We start from the raw sequence: 15,186 nt of genomic DNA, 5'->3' as shown, positions 1-15,186 counted from the left end.
TTAGCTTTTGAATGGATGAATGCACTTTATTTCGTATTCTTACTGCTGTCATGGCACTCACATGAAACAGTTTGGAAATTTTGTGGCCGAGAGACCGCTATCAATGAGCTGGATGATACTGTTTCTCTTTTCTTGAGAAATCTTCTTCATGGTTGATCCTCGATTTGAACCAGGGACCTTTTGCTTGGAAATCAACCTACTGTAATAATATATTGAGCTATTAGGGAATGTGAGAACAGGTTCTAATTTGTAGTGTACAGGGAAAAAAAAGATTTTTTTAAACACCAGGACCAAAACAATAACAATGCAGTGACTTTACAAGGATCTGCATAACTAATCATATGCTAAATAGTTCCAAGACAAATCTATATATGAGCTATCCAACATGATTATCTATAAAATTTATGTAGTCTCATGCTCAATGCCACAGTGGATGGTGAGATCTGGAGCCTGAACGTCAAAAGTTTAAAACATTGTTACCCTTTTTCTTATCAGTGTATACAGTGGGTACGGAAAGAATTCAGACCCTTTTAAATTTGTCACTGTTTGTTTCATTGCAGCCATTTGATAGATTAAAAAAGTTCATTTTTTTTCTCATCAATGTGCACACTGCACCTCATCTTGACAGAAAAAAAAACAGAAATGTAGACATTTTTGCAAATTTTTTAAAGAAAAACTGAAATATTACATGGTCATAAGTATTCAGACCCTTTGCTTAGTACGGATTAGAAGCACCCTAGTACAGCCATGAGTCTTCTTGGGACTGATGCAGTAAGTTTTTCACACCTGGATTTGGGGATCCTCTGCCATTCTTCCTTGCGGATCCTCTCCAGGTCCGTCATGTTGGATGGTGAATATTGGTGAACAGCCATTTTCAGGTCTCTCCAGAGATGCTCAATTGAATTTAGGTCAGGTCTCTGGTCTCTGTTCTGAAGCCACTCTTCTGTTATTTTAGCTGGATACTTAGTGTCATTGTCTTGTTGGAAGGTGAACCTTCAGCCAAGTCTAAGGTCCAGAGCACTCTGGAAGAGGTTTTCTTCCAGGATATCTCTGTACTTGGCCGCATTCATCTTTCCTTCAATTCCAACCAGTCATCCTGTCCCTGCAGATGAAAAACACCCCTATAGCATGATGCTGCCACCACCATGTTTCACTGTTGGGATTCTATTGGGCAGGTCATGAGCACTGCCTGGTTTTCTCCACACATACTGCTTAGAATTATCACCAAAAAGTTCTATCTTCATCTCATCAGACCACAGAATCTTATTTCTGATAGTCTGGGACTCCTTCATGGGTTTTTTTTTTTGCAAATTCTATGCGGGTTTTCATATGTCTTGCACTAAGGAGAGGCTTCCGTCAGACCACTCTGCTATAAAGGCCCAACTGGTGAAGGGCTGCAGTGATAGTTCACTTTGTGCAATTTTCTCCCATCTCCCTACGGCATCTCTGGAGCTCAGCCAAAGTGATCTTGGGGTTCTTCTTTACCTCCCTCACCAAGGCTCTTCTCCCACGATTGCTCAGTTTGGCTGGACAGCCAGGTATAGGAAGAGTTCTAGTGGTCCCAAACTTCTCCCATTTAAGGATTATGGAGGCCACTGTGCTCTTAGGAACCTTGAGTACTGCACAAAATCTTTTGTAATCTTGGCTAGATCTGTGTCCTACAATTCTGTCTCTGAACTCCTTGGGCAGTTCCTTTGACCTCATGATTCTTATATGGCCTGACATAAACTGTGAACTGTGAGGTCTTATATAGACAGGTGTGTGCCTTTCAAAATCAAGTACTATCAGTTTAATTAAACACAGCTGGACTCCAATGAAGGAGTAGAAACATCTCAAGGAGGATCACAAGGAAATGGAGAGCATGTGACTTAAAAATGAGTGTCTGAGCAAAGGGTCTGAATACATATGAGTATGAAATATTTCAGTTTTTCTTGTTTAAACAATTTGCAAAAAATTCTACATTTCTGTTTTTCTTCTGTCAAGATGGGGTGCAGAGTGTACATTAATAAGAAAAAATTGTCTTTTTTGAATTTACCAAATGGCTGCAATGAAACAGAGAGTGAAAAATGTAAAGGGGTCTGAATACTTTCCAAAGTATTCTGCCACAAAAAGGCAGCATTTTGAACAACATAGTGTGAACAAGAAACCCAAATTCCCATAGACTTTGCTTGAATAGAAGAACACATCCATTTTGGCATTAAACAGCGCAGAAGAAAAAGCAGCAAAAAAGCAGGTAAAAAGCAGGTAAAAAGCAACGTGCGCACATACCCTTATTATGCCACTGCATGCAGCTGCTACACTTTTAAGGTATACTTCAATATTCCAGAAACATTTGCAAACATTCTTATTTGCTTTGCTACGGCATACAGTAAAAAGTGACCTCACACCATTTGAAAGCCACATACAAGCCCTTTAAATTCCTGAAAATTATGTTATTTTAATATCCTAAAAGTAAAAGTATACACAACACATAAATCTTGATTCAGATATGAAAAGGTTTTTTATAATATACACCAAATCATAAAATCAACATGTTGAAAATAGTTAGACTCTCATTGTTTGATGTGAATAGCATTGTTTTGTATAGAGACCACTCGCTGATAGGATGTACACACAGCATTGTAGGACATGATCAAACAACGTACAGTAGGAAAAGGCTGTTTCAATAACATATTCATCAGTTTCTAGTACATAATATGTGTATGTTTGTTATTTCAGCAAAACTGGGCTAGCAGGGGTCTTTTATAAAATGTACACCACTTCCTCTGTAGAAACTTTACTGTATTCCACATTTGCCTGCCAGTTTTGGTCAAAATGACGGTCTTTTTTTCTACTGGAAACTGGTTGCAAATCAGCTGTGCAACATTATGGACGACTTCTCCATTGTAGAAGAGTCATGTGTGACCATAAGACCATATGTGCACTGTGCTTTTGGTGAAGTGTTGTGGTCAGAAAGATGCACCCATATGCATGCATTTCCTTCCCCCAGCAAAGTCTATGATATTTCTATTTTGCTGTCCACGGCGTGCATCTTTTTTTTACTGCATTTTTGAAGATGCAGCCAAGCTGCATCATGTCAATTCTTTTTGCGTTTTGTCCATACGTTTCAGAGGACTGGCAGCTCAATCTCCTCTGACTGGTATCTGGCCAGATGCCGGTTCCCATATATAGTCTATGGCAGTGTTTCTCAACTCCAGTCCTCAAGACCCACCAACAGATCATGTTTTCAGGTTTTCCTCAATGTTAGACAGGGAATAATTCCATCACCTGTGCAACATTAAGGAAATCCTGAAAACCTGATTGAGGAAAACCTGAAAACATGATCTGTTGGTGGGTTTTGAGGACTGGAGTTGAGAAACACTGGTCTATGGGGACTAGAATCAGGTAAAAATAGGTAGGAGCAAGCACTTCATATTTACCGAATCCCCAGGGCGACTGTCACACAGCTCTCGTGGCTGCTCATTCACGTCCTGGGCCATTCTTTACCTTCATTGAATATGCACTGATTCCTCCACTCACCAGGATCTGTGATCAGTTGCAGTCAGATGCACCCCCACGATGAGTGACAGCGTGTCTGATGCTTCCAATCACAGACGCCGGTGAGCAGGTCTATATTGTACTAAAAAAATAAATAAATAAGAAAATTGACATAGGGTCCCCAGTATTATGATACCCAGCTCAGATAAAGCCATGGCTACAGGCTGCAGCCCACAACCATGTGCTTATCATTTAAATAAATAATTTAAAAAAACTGCGTGCAGTCCCCCCAATTTTGATACCCTGCCAAGATAAAGTCTGAAAGCTGGTGGCTGGTATTCTCAGGCTGGGGAGACCCATGTTTATTGGGTGCCTCCCAGCCTAAAATTATTAATTTGTAGCCGCCCAGAATTGCCACATCCATTAGATGCGACAGTCACGGCAGTTTACCGACCTATTCAGGATTGATTTGGTGCAGTGGCAATCAGGGTAATAAGGAGTTAATTGCATTCCACATCTGCCACTAAGCCCTAGATTAGTAATGGGAGGCGTCCATGGGACTCCCATAACTAATCTGCTAGTGAAAATAAACACAAACCTCAAAATAATCCTTTATTTGGAATAAAAACAAAACAAGATCCTCTTCCTCCACTTTATTAACTCCCAAAGCACCCCTGCTTGTCCAAGGTAATCCACACGAGGTCCGACGACGCTTCCAGCACTGCTACCTTTGAAGCTCATAGCGAGCACTATAGAACATGATTGCCAAGCTTGAACATGATGTTCAAGCAGAGACTAAGCAAGATCAGCAGGGACTTCACTCAGGTTAGCCACAACAGCTGGAGTCTTCACTTGTGACCTCAAATCACCTGAGTGACATCACCATTGATTACGCGGCTCACTTCAGTTGCTGCCTGAACCTCACAGTGGGCAGTCACGTTCTATGGCGCTCGCTGTGAGTTTCAAATGTTGCAGTGCTGGAAGCATCGTGGGACCTCATGTGAATTACGTTGAACCTGCAGGGGTGTTTTGGGGGTTAATAAAGAGGGTGCTTTTTTGTCTTTTATTTCAATTAAAGGAATTTTTGGGTGTTTGTTTTTATTTACTTGGATTTACAGATTAATGATAAGGGGGTCTCATAGATACCTCCCATTACTAATCAAGGGCTTAGTGGCAGCTGTGGGCTGCCATTGACTGTTCATTTTCCCAATTGCCACCACACCAGGGCAACGGAAGAGCTGGATTCAGCACCAGAATTGGAACATGTAATAGGGGAAGGGCCAAATAACAATGATCTTTCCCACCCTAATATTATCAGCCCCCAGTTGTTGGCTGTACCTTGGCTGGTTTTAGAAAAATATGGGAACCTTATGTCATTTTTTTTTTTTTAAATAAATCTAATAATTAAGAAAAAAGGGTAGGATCACCTCTATTTTTCATAACCAGCCACTGTTCCAGTGCTGGATATGAAAAATGGAGGGGACCTCTCGTCATTTTTTTTACCAAAAAATAATTTAAAAAACAGTTGCCTATCACTCCATACAACTATTCTGTTCTTTCTTTCTATCAATTCTATATGTTCTATCTATCTATTCTAGCTATCTATCGATTATCATATATTTTGTTTCTGAAATAAAAAACACATTATCAAAAACGCAGCAAAACGTTATGCATTTTTTAGGCCGCAAGCTGGGTTTTTGTGACCACAGGATAAAAGATGCACTCAAGATGGACTCAGAAAAACATGCAGCATGCGCACATAGCTTTAAGCTATGTGCACACGTTGCAGACAATCTGCATGTTCTGGCAGGAAAAACGAGGTGGAAAAAACGCAAATTTTTCCTGCGATTTGCAGTGGGGTTTTTTATGTGTTTTTTCATTGCTTTTAATGGTGAAAACTCAGAACAAAAACACAGAAATAATTAACATGCTGCAGATATTTTCTGCAAAAAGAATCTGCAAGGAAAAAATCCTGAACATGTGCACAGCACTCCAGAATTCTCATAGACTTTGCAAATTTGTGAAAATCTGCAAGAAAAAGTACAGCAAAAAACGCACCGTGTGCAGACAGCCTGACATTTTCATAGTTATGGACACACACCTATTATATTCACAGGAATATCTATGAATACCTTTACACAAGGGTCTTAAAACATCAGGAGCCAAAGCCCCAAATATTTATTTCTTCATAAGCCCCCAACACAATGTAAAGTAATATCTTTATATACAGTATTTTTTGTTTTATAAGACGCACCGGATTATAAGATGGATCCCAAATTTAGAGCTAAAGAAAGGTAAAAAACATAATAAAAAAAAAAAAATTGGGTCCGTCCTATACTCCGGTGTTGTCTTACGGATGAGGGGCAGCAGCAGCGGTGGTAGAGTTGGGTCACAGGAGGCAGAGACTGTGCTGGCAGCAGGGGCAGTTCTGTGCTGGCAGTGGCGGCGGGTCAGTGCGGGCAGAAGCTGCAGTGGTTGTGTGGTGAAGCAGGCCGATGCAGCGAGTGTCCCAGATGCTCTGTCAGTGGTCCGGGCTTCCAAGAGCTTCATCTGTGCATGCGCTGACTCCAGGCACCATCATTTGAAGCCCGGACTGCGGACAGACCATCTGGGATACCTGCCGCACAGCCTCGGCAGCTTCTGTTGCCAGCACAGCCACTGCAGTCCGCACAGCTAGCCGGCCGCCTGCACAGAGTGGCAGCCAGCAGGCCGCTCAACCACCTTAACAGAGAGGCCGCCGGCACAGAGAGGCAGCCGCTAACATGCACCGACAGGCACCTGCCCGCCTGCACAGACAGGCCGCCGGCCGTCCGCACAGAGAGCATCGACAGCCCCCCGCCAATTCTCCACCTTCTGGTAAGCTATATTTGCATTTTAAGATGCACCCTTCAATATCCTCCTTATAATCCAAAAAACACGGTACATAATTATCATATATTACTATTGCTACTATACCAGGGAAAATATTACCTATATACTATAACTCAATGTAACAAAGATCCACATATTACATTTCAGTAAAATTCCTGGACAGAGAAAAACTTCCAATTCTGATGTATGCAACAAGTAAGAGAATTAAAAAAAACATATAATTTACCTCGTCATTAATCTACAAAAATCACTCACTCACTAGCTGCATAACACCCACGCCACTAATAAATTAGATATGTCCCACACATCACTCAAACATTAGATACATGTCACATACAACACTCACATTACATATATGTCACACACATAGCACTTGCATAGTAAATGCATAGCACACACACATGGTACTCATGCATTAGCACTAATGAGATGGCCGGGCGAAAGTACTTTTCCCACTGCTGCAATAATAAACACAAGGAAAGGTCAACAAACGGGAATGCACAAGAGGATAAACACCAACTTCTCGGCTGCAGTCAGACACCAGGACTGCAGCCTACACCACTTCCTCCAGCAGGGATTCATCAACACAAGGGCTCAAGTAGCAGCAAGGCTAATAGAGCGACCTTTCTCCTCAGTGGCAAGTATTCAAATGTGGATTCTATATAACTGGCGTCATGTGCTGGAACAGGTGACTATTTAACACTAGAACTACTGAGGTAGTCATTTTGACTACTTTGCACCATGTATTTCTATATAGGTGTCACGAGTCCAGTAGTTCTAGAGTTAAATGTGAAAGGAAAGTGAGAATCTGGCCCGTGTTTTTATGATACTTTTCCTCTGATTTACCACTCCTGGTTTTGGCTACACATACTGCCCAAATACCCAACGTGGGCACGTGGCCTTAGAAAAGGTGATTACTTGTTTTCAGAAGAGAATCTCTGTAAGTGTATATTTGCTACAGTGTAATAATCACAGGACAGGGAGGGGATAACATTAAAGTATTTAATCTCTACTAGAAATAATCTCCCCCTTACAGATAGAAAAAGTAACCTCCATACACAACACAGTCCACTATACCAAGAACAATAATACCACATACAAGGGAGAAATACTGCAGCACCATGACCAGATAACATATTACTACCACATAGTGACCAAATACAACCACAAACAAGGGAGAAATTCCACCACACCGTGACCAGACCACATATTACCGCCCCATAATGATCAAATACAACCACATACAAGGGAGAAATACCGCCACATCATAATTAGACCAGATGGTAACCAATATTACGACATACAAGGGTGAAATACCGCGACACTATGACCAGACCACATAATGACCAAATAATACCACATACACGAGACAAATACCACCAAACTGTGAGCAGACAACATATTACTACCACACAGTGATGAACAATACTACAATATTGATTATGAACAAAAATCACAATAATAATAACACTAACATCACCAGTGACATTATATACAGGAGCTCTGTATGTAGTGTCAGCGTACAGATAATACAGTGATCACCCGTGACATACACAGGAGCTGTGTGTAGTGAGTGTACATGTAATACACTGACTTACTCGTGACGTCTCTAGTTGAAGTTATTCATCTTCATTTTCCTCTTCATCTGTCGCAGACCGCCATCACTTCTTCCTGCCATGACGTGACTCTACAGAAAATAATAGTCACTAATAGCTGACCAATCCCAGAGCACATTCCACACTTTTTCTGCAATTTCTACACTACGTCAGACTTTTGTTTCCCCCGTTGAAGACAGTTCCTCAAAATTAACCTATATTTAATCAGTAGTAATGCCTCCTAATGTGCACCTACAGTAATTATGTCCCCACATATCACCATAAACCAATAATGTATGTTCCTCGTTCCGGCCCCATATAGCAATTATGTCCCTCATTATGGCCCCTTTTGTTTAATAATGTCCCCCATCCTGGCCCCTTTTATTTAAAAATGTCTCCCCTTCCTGCCCCCCTTTATTTAATAATGTCTGGGGAACAAGGGGAATCAGAAGGGGCTGTTAATTGCTTCCTGCACAAAATATCTCCCCACATGCTGCTCCTCTCTAAAATAGCGCCACAAAGTGCGCCTTTCCATACTGTCCTCCCAAAATTTGTCCTTTCTAAAATATCTCCCCCATGCTCTCCACATTAAGTCCCCCCGCTCCTCACTATACTGTGTTGCCTTTCACAATCCCCTTCCTAATTGCCTCATAATGACCCTCTTTCCCCATAATGTCCCCATAATATCCCAATTTGCTTCATAATTTCCTCCGTTGCTCCATAATGTTCCTCATTGCCTCATAATGTCCCTCATTGCCTCATAATGTCCCCCATTTCCCCATAATGGCCCTCCTTGCCCCATAATGGCTTTATTTATTCTAAAATGTCCCCCACCACCCCATAATGTACCAATTTGTTTCATAAGGAAGAAGTCTCATTCCACTGAGCACTTCATTGCATATAAAAAATCCCTCACCACCTTCAAGTCCACACTCACTGCTGCAAAACAAACCTACTTCTCATCCCTCATATCCTCTCTCTCTCACAACCCTAAACAGCTATTCAACACTTTCAATTCTCTCCTCCGTCCTCCAGCACCACCTCCCTCTCCTCTCATCTCAGCTGAAGACATTGCCTCTTTCTTCAAGCAGAAGATTGACAACATCAGAGCAAGCTTTGGCCCACAATCACCACAGCCCCTCATCATCGCTACTCAGCCCTCGTCCTCCAAATCCAGCTTCTCCATCATGACAGAAAACAATCTTTCCACTCTACTCTCAAGATCACATCTAACCACCTGTGCACTTGACCCACTCCCATCGCACCTCATCCCCAACATCACCGCAGTCCTCATCCCAGCCCTAACCCATCTCTTCAACCTATCACTAACAAGTGGTGTATTCCCCTCATGCTTTAAACATGCTTCCATTACACCCATCCTCAAAAAGCCCTCCCTTGACCCATCCTCTGTGTCAAACTATTGCCCCATATCCCTTCTCACCTATGCCTCAAAACTACTGGAACAGCATGTCCATCTTGAATTGTCCTCATACCTCTCCTCCTGCTCCCTCTTTGACCGGCTACAATCTGGCTTCCGACCTCATCACTCTACTGAAACTGCCCTAGCCAAAGTCACCAATGATCTACTAACCGCCAAAGCCAAGTGACACTAATCTATCCTCCTCCTCCTGGACCTGTCCTCTGCCTTCGACACAGTAGACCATTCCCTCCTACTACAGATTCTCTCATCTCTCTGGGCATCACAGACTTGGCCCTATCTTGGATCTCCTCATCCCTAACCAACCGAACTTTCAGCGTCTCCCATTCTCATACCACTTTCTCATCTCGCCCCCTATCTGTTGGTGTCCCCCAAGGCTCAGTTCTTGGACCCCTGCTGTTCTCCATCTACACCTTCGGCCTGGGACAGCTCATAGAGTCCCCCAGCTTTCAGTATCATCTCTACGCTGATGATACGCAGATCTACCTCTCTGGACCTGACATTACCTCTCTACTAACCAAAATTCCACAATGTCTGTCTGCTATTTCATCCTTTTTCTCTGCACGATTCCTAAAGCTTAACATGGACAAAACAGAATTCATTGTCTTTCCTCCTCCTCACTCATCCCCTCCAAGAAGCCATTCCATCAAACTTTATGGTTGCTCACTCTCCCCAGTCTCACGAGCTCATTGCCTTGGAGTAACCCTCGACTCTGCTCTGTCCTTCAAGCCACACATCCAAGCCCTCTTCACCTCATGGAGACTACAACTCAAAAATATCTCCCGGATCCGTGCTTTCCTTAACCAAGATTCAGCAAAAACATTAGTGCATGCCCTCATCATCTCCCGCCTTGACTACTGCAACCTCCTGCTCTCTGGCCTTCCTTCCAACACTCTTGCACCCCTCCAATCTATCCTAAACTCTGCGGCCTGCTTAATCCACCTCTCCCCTCCCTATTCCCCAGCCTCGCCACTCTGCCAATCCCTTCACTGGCTTCCCATCGCCCAACAACTCCAGTTCAAAACATTAACATGACATACAAAGCCATCCACAACCTGTCTCCTCCTTACATCTGTGACCTTGTCTCCTGGTACCTACCCGCACACAACCTCAGATCCTCACAAGATCTCCTTCTCTACTCCTCTCTTATCTCCTCTTCCCACAATCGAGTACAAGATTTCTCCCGTGCCTCCCCCATACTCTGGAACGCTCTACCACAGCATATCAGACTCTCCCCTACCGTGGAAAGCTTCAAGAAGAACCTCAAGACCCATCTCTTCCAACAAGCCTACAACCTACAATAACCCTCAGTTCAGTACACCACTGCGCAACCAGCTCTGTCCTTACCTATTGTACCATCACCCATTCCTTATATACTGTGAGCCCTCGCGGGCAGGGTCCTCTCTCCTCCTATACCAGTCTATTATGTACTGTTAATGATTGTTGTATATATACCTTCTTTCACTGTAAAGCGCCATGGAATGAATGGCGCTATAAAAATAAATAATAATAACAAATAATAATGTGCTCTATTTCCTCATACTGTCCCAATTTGCTCCACAATGTTCCTCATTTCCCTACAATGTCCCAATTTACTCTATCAGGTCTCTCATTTACCTATAATGTCCGAATATACTTCATAATGTCCCCATTTCCCCATAATGTCCCAATTTGTTCCATAACGTGCCCTATTAAGTCCTCCACTACCCCATAATGTCCCTCACTGCCACTTTATGTTCCTATTTGTTCCATATTGTTCCCCATTATCACATAAAGTCCCCCACCACCCCATAATGTCACTTGTAAAGTAATACCGCTTCTCCCCCACCACGGCCCCTTGATCTCAAATTATTTTATGTCATCTTCAGCTCCTAATGGAGCACTTACCTCTTCTCTGCAGCCCTGTGTGTTCTCTTTATCTCTGCATCCGCAGCCCCAGCAGTAGTGTGATGACGGACGCTGCATGTCAGAGCGAGGCTGAGAGGAGCGCTACTCTGCATCAGTCCTGTCGCCGGCCACACTATTCAAATGTATGCGCGTCTCAATAATGCGCTCTACATTTGAATAGAGGCACTCTCTCCAAGACCTGTGCACCGCATATGTACAGGCTTGGATCGTGCAGTGCAGGAACTTTGGCGAGTCACATGAGTGTGATGTCTCCAATAGTCATTCTGCAACCACAGAAACTGCAGCGATAGTACTGAACTTGTACTATCACTGCAGTTTATGATTGAAAGAGTGGGGGGCCTTGTGGGGAACGTGGGGGCCCTGGATCAGCTGTCCAGTCTGCCCTCACATAACGCTGGTCCTGAGAAACAGATGACCCCGCAACCCTGTACAGCCGCTCCGCACTATATAAGGCACCCACTGAGAAGTTTTTTGTGGTAATCTAATCTATATAATATCTATGTAATCTATACTGGACGTTCCTGAATTTACTTATTTATTTGTTTGTGGAAAACCTTAACCCCTTCCCCAACTACAAAAAACTTTTTATCCTTTCTCTAAAATAGATGGTAGCCGCCGGCCGAGGCTCCATACTTTTATAGAGTTTTTTGAGTCTTTTCAGAGGTTTTTTGAGTGTTTATCCTGTTATAGTGCGAATTTATGTGTGTTATGTACTATTTTCTTGTAATTTTTTAGCTAAAAATATTCCCATTCTGTGAGTAGAAATAGAAATAAAAATAAAAATATGAATACAGATACACCTTGGTTCAGCGCAGATTTTTTACATAAAAGAATCTATTTTTATATAAATTTTTTAATTTAACCCCAGGCAATAAGGGGTGTATCTAGCTGCAGAACTATAGTAATATTGGGTCTTAGCGCTGACCTTCATCCATACGGATTTTACCCATCAGACATATAGTATAGACAGACAGATAGTATACACAGACAGATAGTATACACAGACAGATAGTATAGATAGACAGTATACACAGACATACAGTATACACTGACAGTATACACAGACAGACAGACTGCTACATATATTGCACACTATATTGCATACAGGACAAACATATCTTATACATAACATATACAGAAAGCACATAATACATTATACTCACCTCCTTCTTGACCTCCTGGAGTTCAGAGGGTCTTTAGAAGCAGCTTCTCCATCCGCAGCAGTGCAGGTGCCCCTCTCCCCTCTATCTCTCTGGCTGTAGTAGTGCAGGCACCCCTCTCTGTGCGGTGAAGACGGGAGCAGACAGGACACACAGGAGGGGAGGGCATCCTGTGCTGGAGCCTGTGCAGAGCAGGAGCAGCAAATGACAGTAAACTGCTGCTCCCTGCAGTGCCCCATCTGCTGCCTGCCAGAAAGGGCCCTGTGTGACTGGTGGCCATGGTACTCACCTACCCTGCGCTCCCCTGGCATCCTCCTGCGATGCTGGGAACTGACCAGTGTGTAAGCGGCGAAGCGCATGACGTCAGTCTCATGCGAGGCCACTTACGGCAGCATCAGCTATCAGCATATTGTCTGCTCCCAATGCCCAGGATCCTGTGTGTGGGGAGCAATATTAATGGCCTTAATCGCCGGCCGGCACATTGCAGTACAGGGACCCAACGGTTCTTTGTGCAGCGATGTATTTCAGCAGAATGCGCAGCCTCCGACACACATCTATCTAAATCATGGGCTGGAGCCAGCAGGCCCCCTGCAACCCTGGGCCCGGTCGCAATGGCGACCTCTGTGACTGTGGTAGTTACGTCCCTGTTTATGGTGATATGTCGCAGATATTGGGGGATCAATGCCCTTCATATTCTACAGTTAAGAACTGGGTTGCCAAATTTAAAACGGGCCACTTCAGCACCAATGATGAGGAACGTCCTAAACAACCGAGAGAAGTTGTTGTTCCGGAGATCATCGGTGCTGTGCACAACCTCATACTGGAGAATTGATGAATTTCAGCTAAAGCAATAGCAGACATCATGGGGATTTCCCATGAATGTGTTTGTGTCATTATCCATGAACATTTAGACAAAAGGAAGCTATCTGCAAAGTGGGTCCCCAAATGTTTGACAACAGATCAGAGAAGCATGCGAGTGAAAACTTTCCTGTCCATTTGTCAGCATTTCCGGACTGATAATTCCCTGGATCGACTGTTCATTATAGATGAGACATGCATGCATTTGTATGACTCTGAAAACAAGGAGCAGTCAAAAGAGTGGAGGCACACTGGTTCTCCTCATCCAAAGAAGTTCAGAGTGCAAAAATCACCCACTAAGGTGATGGCATCTGTGTTCTGGGATAAGAAGTGTGTGCTGATAATGGACTACCTTCAAAAGATTTCCACCATCAATCCAACGTATTACATTGAACTTTTGGACCAATTGAAGGCAGCTCTGAAGGCCAAAAGGTGCGGCATGTTGTCCAAAGGAACTTTTTCTAGTTTGTATTATGGAGTCATGTCCTTTGTCTGTGCACTCCTTCCAGTTATTTTAGGTGTTTTAAATTTTCCTTTTGCAGGTTCTATTTTAGCCCATATAATAGTTCAGTTTGGACAAGAGAGGCATAGCATTTAGAGTAGGATCACTTTAATGTTCGTATCTGAGCACAAGCAAATTTATCCACCTTTATTTGCGAAGTAAATCGTATTTTTCAAAGAAATGTTTAAAGGGGTGGTTCACCCATTTTTTTTATTTTCTGTATGAGCTATACTTACCTTTCTAGGCGTCTTCTCCATTGCCTTCTGTTTCCAGTTCTGGCACTGAGCGGCGCTATCCTGCACGCTCAGTGCCAGTCACATGACCCCCTGGAGCTGTGGCCGCCGGCATCCTCTGACGTCCCGGCATTTCCGGGCTCTCAAACAAGACGGGTACGTCACAGGATGCCGGCGCCACTCAGATTGAGTGACAGGGCTGTGGGCGGTGACTACCGCACGTCCCAGCCCAGCATCGAGGGGAGGAGCCGGAGGACGTCACTGTGGAGCCGGCGTCCTGCAGAGAGGCTGAGACACGGGGCGCCAGGGTGCAGTACAGGGGGGGGTCTTTAGCTGAATCCCCCCCTGCACGTAAGTATGTGTTCACACTGTCCACCCGCCCGCTCTGCTGCGATGTCAGGAGAGCGGCCGGTGTCGGGCAGTGTGATCATCTGCTCCTCCCAGCAGCAAGACACTGGCAGGCATGTCACCGCTGTGCTCTGCCATCTGTCCTGCTGCATGGGACAAACTGTCTGCACTCTGTCACCTGCACCACAAGTCACAGAGTGGAGACAGTTGGTGACAGAGCACCTCTGCCCCCCCCCCCCTGTTCTTTCCCCACTCTCTTCTCTCCCCCCACTCTTCTCCCCCTCCCCTCTTCCCCCTCTTCTCTGCCCCCTCTTATCCCTCTCTCCCCTCTTATCCCTCTCTCCCCTCCCCTCTCTTTTCCCTCGCTCTCTTCCCCCCTCGCTCTCTTTTCCTCCCCCCTGCGCTCTCTTTTCCTCACCCCTCGCTCTTTTCCTCCCCCCTCGCTCTCTTCCTCCCCCCTCGCTCTCTTTTCCTCCCCCCTGCGCTCTCTTTTCCTCCCCCCTGCGCTCTCTTTTCCTCCCCCCTGCGCTCTCTTTTCCTCCCCCCTGCGCTCTCTTTTCCTCCCCCCTCCGCTCTCTTTTCCTCCCCCCTCGCTCTCTTTTCCTCCCCCCTCGCTCTCTTTTCCTCCCCCCTCGCTCTCTTTTCCTCCCCCCTCGCTCTCTTTTCCTCCCCCCTCGCTCTCTTTTCCTCCCCCCTCGCTCTCTTCTCCCCCCGCTCGCTCTCTTTCCCCCCCGCTCGCTCTCTTTCCCCCCCCGCTCGCTCTCTTCCCCCCCGCTCGCTCTCTTTTCCTCCCCCC

Source organism: Anomaloglossus baeobatrachus, chromosome 2 (assembly GCF_048569485.1).
Source record: "Anomaloglossus baeobatrachus isolate aAnoBae1 chromosome 2, aAnoBae1.hap1, whole genome shotgun sequence".
NCBI classification, from domain to species: Eukaryota; Metazoa; Chordata; class Amphibia; order Anura; family Aromobatidae; genus Anomaloglossus; species Anomaloglossus baeobatrachus.
This window is presented reverse-complemented; position numbering follows the sequence as displayed.